This window comes from Mastomys coucha, unplaced genomic scaffold (genome assembly GCF_008632895.1).
Source record: "Mastomys coucha isolate ucsf_1 unplaced genomic scaffold, UCSF_Mcou_1 pScaffold5, whole genome shotgun sequence".
Taxonomy (NCBI): domain Eukaryota; kingdom Metazoa; phylum Chordata; class Mammalia; order Rodentia; family Muridae; genus Mastomys; species Mastomys coucha.
In genome coordinates this window covers 58,309,132-58,319,187 of record NW_022196911.1, presented here as the reverse complement: position 1 = coordinate 58,319,187, position 10,056 = coordinate 58,309,132, and the positions used below count along the sequence as shown (strand labels likewise).

Here is a 10,056-nt window from a genome sequence, read left to right as displayed (position 1 = left end):
ATGCTGTAGGAAATGATGTGTTCATTCATTGTGTGAGTCATGGCCAAAATTGGATAATGTGTCTTGCATTAGGAAGATGGAAGCTAGCTAAGTGGGCACTGATGAAGGATAGTGCCACCAACTTGCCCCCCCCACCTCTTCTCAATACTTGATGTTCAACATTATGCATACTAATTACGATGCAGTGTCGAAGGATGTACACTCCAACTGAAGACTAGAATCAAGTGGTTTCCATCATTGCCTATTTACTTGTTTTGCTGTTTCTTTGTTTTGTTTTTAAGCATTACTATATATCATTAATAAGGTCAATTATGTAAATAATGTTGAATGGTTTGCCCATTTGGCTGAATATTTAGCAGTTTTAGATAAAAATGTTAGATAAAATGTCTGTCGTCTTCTCTCTCTTCCTCCCCCTTTCCCTCTCCATCTTCCTCTTCCTTTCCTTCTCTCTCCCCTGCCCCTCCCCCCTCTTTGTGTAGAACAGAGGTATAGTTCCTTATGTGCTTCACACATTGTTTTTTGAGACAGTGTGTTTAATTGGCTTCAGGCTCATCATTTACTTATCTGGCCAGAGAACCCAGCGATTTGCCTGTCTCCTCCTGGCTCCACTGAGATTACAAGCATCCACCAAGCCCAGCTTCCTTGTGTGGGTTTTTGGGATTACACTCAGGTCTTTATTCTTATGGAGTGAGCACCCCATGGACTGAGTAATCTCCGCATCCCATATAGCAGTTTTTCAAAACTTAAAGAGATAGACACTAAAGACAAATGCTGAGAGTTTTTACTTCCTCTCAATATTTGGTTATTTTCTATAGACAGTAGAGAAGGAGGTAGCTGTTTTGGGAAGGGGAGGAATGGGTAAGCAGCATTATAATAGCACCTGAATTATGTCACAGAACTTGAGAAGATCCTGACATGTGTATCAGGGACATTCACAGCCTCTGAACTCAACATGCTCTTACTCTCCTCTGAGTATTTAAATGGACACAGAGCATCCAGTAGATCCCTTAGCAGGTGCTGGCCAAAGTGATCAGTAGGATTAGCTTCATCTCTGTGTCCTAAACCTACAGACTCAGATGTTACGTTTTTGATGTGCTCAGACTACCATCAAGAAATTTTTACATTTTCTTTAGCTGTTTTCAGGTTGTTTTTAAAAATTCTGTAATTCTTACATTCAAATACAACATTGAATGCAATCAAGACTTTGTTTTCCTAATATCCAATTCTAGACTAACCCATTTTCCCCTTGCTGTTAGGAAATCTTTTATTGGCTCTGCACACATACGTGAGACTGTTGGGGGAGGGAAGTTCCTGCTTCACAGATCTACCCACCAATCCCATTTTTAATTTCCATAGTTAAAACACATTGCCTCTGGAATAACCAAATAATCATGGACAGAAGTTCTCTTGGAAAGAGTGGAAGGTTTCTTGTCTTAATTACTTTAATGTTATCACCAAGTGCTTCATCTGTAAGCAGCACATTGACTCCTGGGGTATCTGTAATTTTTAAGCCTGTGTTTATAAGGACAGCTCTTCTCCTTGTTGAGGAAAGGTATAGATCTCTTGTGCTTTTCTGGCTGTTTCTTCTCTTTTATAGCTCATCAGTCCATAACACATGTGTGTCTCCTCCCTCCCTGAAGTTCTGTTATCTGGCTGTTCTGTGCTGCCCAAAGGAAGCAGTAAAGAATCGACAGTGACCCTCTTTATGTCTTTCTTCTCTCTTTCTGACCTTCAGCTACCCATGACCCTTACAGAATGGGGTACCTGATCCAGCACTGCCTCGTATCCTCTCTTCCAGTCTTACCTTGGACCTTCTGTGTTGTGCCCAGTGGCAGATCTGTCTTTTGCTATTCATGAGCACAAGCCTTCTGGACATTCTTCGATATGTGATGGGGGACCTCGCACATGGGACTTAGCCTTCCTCTCTCCAGATCTTCATGGCATGAGGAAGAGACTACTTACGTCACAGTTCATGTCATCAAGAATCTTTAGAACATTGTCACAGTTGTACCTGCTGTAAATCAACATCTACCCTGGCCCCTGAGGCTGAAACCAATCACCTGCCTTTCTAGGCACAGAACAGCTCTTCTCTTTATATCTTGAGGCCACCATTGTCCCAGAACCCTTGACTCATCACCTGGTGTGAAACCCTTCCTTCTTTCCACTGAAATTCCAGTAGAAAATTCCTCCTTCCTACTTACTGTTTATTAAAAACATCTCCAGCTTTCTGATACCAACTAGATGGGTCCAGTACCCACAGTGCCCACTGAGACCCTAACTAATGCTCAGGTTAAAAGGGACTGGATTTTAATCAGGGAGCTCATGACTTCTCAGTAGCTGGGTAGACTCTGGTTTGTTATTTAGAGTCACTTCTACTAAACCCAAAGACCTAGAGATGGCATGAGTGGGATTCCCCATGTGTGTCAAGTAGTAATGACAGTACAGTGATCAAAGGCTGGTCAAGCACAGAGGCAGAGCAGGACCCACATTGCACAGTAGCAGCAGTGGAACTTGTGTGGTGGTTAGCATTCTGTCAACTTGACACAAGTCAGAGTAACGTAGAAGAGGGGACCTCAGCCGAGAAAACACATGGCATCAGGTTGGCCTGTATGTAAGGCTGTGGGGCATTTTCTTGGTTAATGATTGATATGGGAGGGGCCAGATCATTGTGGGTGGTATGAACCTTGGGCAGATAGTCTTGGGGTGTATAAAAAAGCAAACTGGGTGAAGCAGGAGGACCAAGCCAGTAGGTTGTGTTCCTCCATGGTCTCTGCATCAGTTTCTAACTCCAGGTTCCTACCTTGAGTTCCTTCCCTGACTTAGCTCAGTGATGGACTGTAAGCTGTAAGAGCATCAGAAAGCAGAAAGCAGAATGTGAACAAAAGGACTCTTCCTATGTGTGGCAGCTCTCTTGAAGGTCAACACAAGGGCTCTCTTGTCTTCTTGGCTCCTGGATTTCATCAAAGTATTTCTTCTTTTCTTAATGAACATCCACCTGTGACCCAATGAAACAATCTGATTTCTTGGAGTCCAAATATTTACTATAATTATTTAATATTTTAAAAACATCCCACAAATAAAGCATTGTATGAGTCATATATATTATATAGAGAAAAAATGTACTAGGAAGCAGTGGGCTTGGGGTCACATAGCAACTACCCTATTTGTGCTCCAGGACCTTCAACAAGTGCTCTGATTGGCTGGGCTTAAACTTCCACATGGAACCTTGGTATGTCAATAGCTACTCATGACCAGTGGCTACCATTCTACGCAGAAAAGATACAAGAACATTTACTCCCACTGCAGAAAAACTGATGGAGAGTGCCAGGAGACAGGAACACTACAAGAAGGGCTATGCAGCTGCCAATGACATCATTGGACAGTGTTTATGGGAAATGCACAGAACAGAAGCCGTGTTTTGCAGAAAATAGAGATATGACTGAAGTAAGTGGAGGAGACAGCTGAGGTCCTCTGGGATGTGTTCCAGCGTGCCTGTGAAATTAGATTAGTGAGATGCAGACAAATAACTGAAGCTAAGCATCTCACGGCAGTCAGCTGGGCCCATGGGTTATAAAAAGGAAGAGGGGAAATTTACCACCAAAAGATAGCTCCTTTGATACAGGAACCTCTAATGTTAAAGATGGGAAGCAATCCCAAAAGGTATCTCGAGGTTTAAGATTGAAGGGGTGACTTTCGAAACTCGGTGTTGAAAAGGAAAAAATGGGGGAGCGGTGTTTAGCTCAGAGGACAGTACATCTTATCCCAGTCAAGTCTCTTGATTACAGTGGTTCTCAGCCTTCCTACTGCTGCAGCCCTTTAATACAGCTCATGCTGTGGTGACCCCCAACCATAAAACAATCTTCATTACTACTACATAATTTTGCTACAGTTATGAATCATAATATCTGTGTTTTCAGATGGTTTTACACAAGCACTGTGGAAGGAAGGGTCATTCAGCCCCCAGGGTCACAACCCACAGGTTGAGAACTGATGCTTTATGAGTTGAATATCGACCCCTACCCCAATTTTCCAGGGTCATCTTCTAGATGTTTTCCTCATGTTATTTGTTATAAGCCTTTTGGTTGGATTGGACCTTAGTAGACATACTTCATGATCCTCGAGAGAAATACAAATGCCTTCTGCTGGTAAGGCTGAGGAGATGGCACAGCAGTTCAGGGCACTGGTTGCTCTACAAGAGGAGCCGCGGTTGGTTCCCAGCACCCATATCAAGCAGCTGGAAAGAGTCTGTAACTCGAACTTCAGGAGAGTTGATGCCGCTGGCCTCCAGCCTTGTCAGGCACCTGCACTCACAAGCACATAGCCACATGTGGACACATACCTACACATAATTTAAAAATATCAAATCTTAGAAAACAAGCAACAACAAGCCATACCAGTGGTCTCCTATGTTCAGGACCAACTATAATTGAAGGGAGTATACAAAAAAATGTGGATCTATTTGCTCAAAACCCATTAGACATTTAGATTGTAACAAGTGAGAATTTGAACCAGGCATGATGTTTGTGAATATAGAGTCCTGCTCACTTGCACAGGGATCATGCTTATCTGACCCCTGGGAACAGTTGTATAAATGAAACATCTTTCAAAACTGTGTCTACCCTCAGAGGTGTTTTAGGGAGGCCGCTTACTGCCATGTTTCATATTGACTTGCTGCCTTTCAGATAATCTTTTAAATGACAACTTCAAAAGTATATCCTAAGACTCACTGTCTCTTACACATTCTCATAATTAACTTAGCAATTCCCAAGTCTATCTGACTGAGGCCAGTCAACTCTACTGACTGTAAGCTCTGGGAGAGCAGGGTTCATTCTACTATGCTATCCTCTCTGGGGTCTAATGCTGCACTAGCATTTGGAGCGTAGCCAATCAAAATGCATTGATTGGGAGAAAATAACTGGGCTGAAACACAGTGTTCCATACAACACATCCTCAGAGAATTACACAGCAAGGGCAAGAGCAAGGTTGACCCTGGAGGGAGCATATCATAGCTCCCTGTGCAGGTCACTTCCACCCATGACCTCTGACTCGGCCACGCAAGGAGATGAGACCTGTGGGTCTCAGTATGAAGCTCTCCTCTGTCCACTGGATGTGACAAGCCTGTGCACTTGAAGAGATCTTTATTAATAATTAGCATCTTCCTTTGCTTTGAAAACAAGGTGGACAAAAAAAGCCATAAAATCAGCTTTAAAATCCCCTGTCTCTGTCTATCTGTGTCTCTGTCTATCTGTGTCTCTGTCTATCTGTGTCTCTATCTATGTCTCTGTCTATCTGTGTTTCTATCCCTTAGTTCTTTCCTTTTTCTTTTTCTCTTTCATGTGTGTGTGTGTGTGTATGTGTGTGAGAGAGAGAGAGAGAGAGAGAGAGAGAGACAGAGACAGACAGAGAGACAGAGAGACAGAGAGGAGAGAGACAGAGAGAGACAGAGACAGAGACAGAGACAGAGACAGAGAGAGATTGATTGATTTAGGGGAGGTTGGATGTGTAGATACAAGTATGTATATGCTGCAAGTACTTGTGGAGATCGAAGGACAACTGGTTTCTCTCTTTCCTCCAATGCAGGCCTTGGGATTGAACTCAGGTCATCAGGCTTGGCAGCAAGCACCTTTACTCACAGAGCCATTTCATTGGTGCTAAAGTGGTTTTTACAGTAAGAATGTCTCGCCATTAGTAATAGCAATTAACTCTGAGGGAAGATATCCTGGGGTGGGGTGAGAGTGGAGAGAGATCTGAGCCTTTGCGGCAACATTGTTGCTTGTTTGGATTTTGGCTTTATCTTTAATCCGTCTAAACTTTTGTAACTTTAACTTTCATCATTATTATCAGGATAGTCTAGAAAGTTAAAAGCACATAAGACTAAAGTAAAAATTCCAGAACATCATCTCCTAAGCTTTGAAGCCTTTGAACTTCTTGTGACACTGTCTTCCAGCCTATTTTCTTTAACTTTGTAGTCCTGTATCCACTAAATATAAAAGTTAGTATAAATTTCATCTAAGACCATTGCAAAAGTCTTTTATTTTATTAAAAATTGTTCCTCTAGGTAATTTTTAACATTCCCATTTATTCTGTTGTATAATTTGATTAGTTTATTTTTAAAGGAAAACGTGGTTCTACGCTATATCTTGTATCTTTAAATAATAGTAAAAGTACAGACTATAAGTTCCCTAAGTCATTAGCTCAATTTAAAACTCAATTAACAGCTGAGGTTTACAAACCCAAGTGTACTTACATTATATATTTAACATTGAAGATGTACCAAAACATATACTTGTATTTGAACACTACGGTGGTTTGAATAGATTTGGTCCCCGTATATTCTCGTTTGAATGCTTGGACATTGGAAGTGGCACTATTAGGACGTGTGGCCTTGTTGGAGGAAGTGCATCACTGTGTAGGCAGGCTTTGAGGCCTCCTATGCTCAGGTTCAGCTCAGCTCAGTGTAAAAATCCTCCAGGCTGCCTGTGGAAGACAATCCTCCTCTGCTGCCTGTGGATCAAGGTGTAGAACTCTTGGCTCCTCCAGCACCATGTCAGTCTGCATGCTGTCATGCTATCCACCATGATGAAAATGGACTGAACCTCTGAAACTATAAGCCAACCTCCCCAATTAAATGTTTTCCTTTATAAGAGTTGCCTCGATCATGGCGTGCCCTCACAGCAATGGAACCCTAAGGCAAGCATATTTGAAAGGTAAAGCTGAGCAGCTGGCTGATAGACATCCATCATGAACTGGCTCTCCTGAGCTTGTTGCCACTGGCCTTTGTGGACTGGTGTGGTTAGCAACCAGTGGGCTGCTGGGATGACTAGCTATGTCTCCCCTTTTCACTGTCAGTGTGCCAGGAACATCAGTCTACTGTTCAAATCTCGGTCAGATAGTCATTTATCCCCGACTGTCCTCTCACCCTGGATGTGTCTGTACAACCATAGAAAGATCCTCCCTCCCCCACCGCAACCCACCCCTGCCCCAGCATCATTGCTTGGCCCAGGTTGTAGCACTATTAGGAAGTGTGGACTTGTGTCCCTGTAGGTGTGGGCTATAAGACCCTCACCCTAGCTGCCTGGAAGTCAGTATTCTGTTAGCTACTTTCAGATGAAGATGTAGAACTGTAGCTCTTCCTGTACCATGCCTGACTGGATGACACCATATTACTACGTTGATGATAATGGACTGAACCTCTGAACCTTTAAGCCAACCCCAATTAAATATTGTCCTTTAGAAGACTTGCCTTGGTCATGGTACCTGCTCACAGTAGTAAAACCCTAACTAAGACAGTCACTTCAGCATCTTTCAGCATCACTGCCTTGTGATTTATCCGGAGCCCTTCAAGCACCATGGTGCTATTAGGTCATATTTCTTGACTTCCAAAAATCGTATATTTTAAAGATTATTTTTATAAGTTTAGTTCACCTACTATTAACTACGGCACCATCTTCACGAATTAAGACTACATCCTATTACCTTTCTCAATGGGTACATTCTTACATTTCAGGCCCCATCTGGCCATGAATGGTACAATTTGAAGTATGGATGTAACAAACCTAAGCAGCAAGTCTAAACTGGATCTGTCCATCCCACTGTTCCACTCTCGTTGCTTTGTAAAAATAAGCACCTGAAATGATGACAGCAGCAGTCCAGTCTTGCCCTCCCATCTCCCCTCCAGCCTTCTGACTCTCACTAGAGCTTAAATAACCTCGAAAGCAGGGTACAGCTGCACAGTGACACATTCCCACCCAGCAGGAACTGGCTAAAGCAGAATAACTTCGGCCTCTTTCAGTATGAGCAAAATTTCCATTATTCCTAGTCTGCTCCGTGCTGCCCAGCACTCTCCATTTCCACAGCTCAAAAATTGGTCTTCACCGGCCAATGGTGGCACAAGCCTAATCCCAGCACTTGGGAGGCAGAGGCAGGCAGATTTCTGAGTTCGACGCCACCCTGGTCTACAGAGTGAGTTCTAGGACAGCAAGGGCTATACAGAGAAACCCTGTCTCGAAAACAAACAAACAAACAAACAAAGAACAAAAACAAAAAACTCCCAAAAGCCAAAAACAACAACAACAACAACAACAACAACAACAAAGGCTGGTCTTCGTCTGCTATTACTTCTTGTTGGTTGTTTTCAGTACAGCAGGGAAGTTTAGTAGTTATACTTATGTCTCCTGGCTCTACTGGTAGGCATTCTAAGTTTGGAGTCCCAGCTCTCCAGTGGGCACAGGCTCAATTGTTTAGTCACCACTACAGCCTAATTCTGGGGAAGCAGAGTTCAAAAGTCATAGTATAAAAGTATAATTCACCATTCAGTACCTGCACTCAGCTCTTGTGTGTGTGTGTGTGTGTGTGTGTGTGTGTGTGTGTATGTGAGAGGGGGCAGGCGGGGAGTGAGGAAGAGAGAGAGAGGCTGCTGTATTAGTCAGAATAGGTTAGGTTCAGATACAGTAACAAACAGCTCAAAAGATTTATTTCCTACTTGTGTTACACAGACACAGGTCTGGTAAAGTCAGCTTTCTGTGGTCACTTCTTTTCTACACTGTGAAAAAGTGGGTCTTCTTACCTAAAAATTATTTTATATTTTACAGATACTGCCTGCATCCTGCATTTGTGAGTCTGTGAAATCAACCAACCACGGACTGAAAATATTTTAAAAATTGCATATGCATTAAACATACAGACTACTTTCTTGTCCTCGGTCTCTAAACAAAGCAGCATAACAGCTGTTTACATAGTCTTTACATTGTGCTGGGCATTGTACCTATATAGAGATAATAGTATATGGAAGGAGATGCATGGGTTATATGCAAAGGTGATGTCATTTCAGGAAATGGACTTGGCTTCCATGAACTGGTTGGTATCTGCAGAAAACCCTGGGACCAATCTCTACAAATCATAGGGTATCTACCTAGTCTGGCCCATGCTCCAATTCTTTCCTATGAACAAAACCAGTCATGTTTTGTTTTGTTTTTTCTGTTTTTTGTTTTGTTTTGTTTTGTTTTCCTGTTTTTGGGGTTTTTTGTTTTGTTTTGTTTTGTTTTCGAGATAGGGCTTCTCTGTGTAGCCCTGGCTGTCCTGGAACTCACTCTGTAGACCAGGCTGGCCTCAAACTCAGAAATCTGCCTGCCTCTGCCTCCCAAGTGATGGGATCAAAGTCGTCCGCCACCACTGCCTGGCTAAAACCAGTCATTTGTCTTTTGTTAAAACACCTCACTTAAGTAGACCAGAAATCTATTAAACCGCTATGTTTAGTGTAGCCCAGTGGGTGACTTTGTCTATTTTTACTTCTGAGGACCAGGAAAACAGCATCACTTCTACCAGATGTTCCTTTATAGAGTGGAAACACCCTTGGGTGGGGCAAGTGAGTCTTAGTGAGACAGCAAGCATCGAGCTGTCTCCCACTTTACTAGCCTGTCTCCATCCAGGGCTCCCTTTCTGAACAATAAGACCAGTAACATCCTATGTAACCACTGCTTTCACTCACTAGAAGTTTCTGTGTTCTCTTTCCAAAAAGCATATGTGAAACACTTGGGCAGTCAGATAAATCCAGTCTCTTGGTAGGTGTCAACTTATCACGATTCCAGGAACACGATAAAGTTTGATCATCTTCAGTTGCTTCTTCAACTTCGTGAAAAGTTTCTGTATTGCGTTATAAAGTTTCAGAGGCTTAAAGTGTTTCCTATGAAGTGTCAGGTTTCATTCATTAGGATGCTCTTGGAAGAGGCTTCAAGGTGGGGCTGAGCTAATTAGAAACAGGGTCCTGGAGCAAGCTCTCGCATTACTTCTGGGTATGACAAAGTCACAGCTGAGTCTTTCACATTACACGCCATCAGGTGTGGTACTGAAAGATGACAAAGATTGCAAGTGATTTGACTTGAGCTGACATTTGACTTGGGCAGGGTGGGGTGGGGTGGGGTATAAGGGTGTGGGCGCTGCTGGCCACAGATGGAAGCATCCTTCACGTGAGCTTTTCTATGTGGCTGCCTAGGTTTCCGCACACACAGTGGCCCCAGCTCTCTCAAGTGTTACTAAGTTAACAAAGGCACAGAAATC

At 42.9% G+C, this 10,056-nt stretch overlaps 1 long non-coding RNA gene across 1 annotated transcript; it reads left to right on the top strand.

Moving 5' to 3' along the window:
* The first annotated feature begins 3,265 nt into the window (after nt 1–3,265).
* On the top strand, nt 3,266–8,688 carry LOC116078987. Its single transcript, XR_004113696.1, has 2 exons — nt 3,266–3,444; nt 8,592–8,688. It is a non-coding gene; the product is annotated as an uncharacterized LOC116078987 (long non-coding RNA).
* Nucleotides 8,689–10,056: the final 1,368 nt, after the last annotated feature.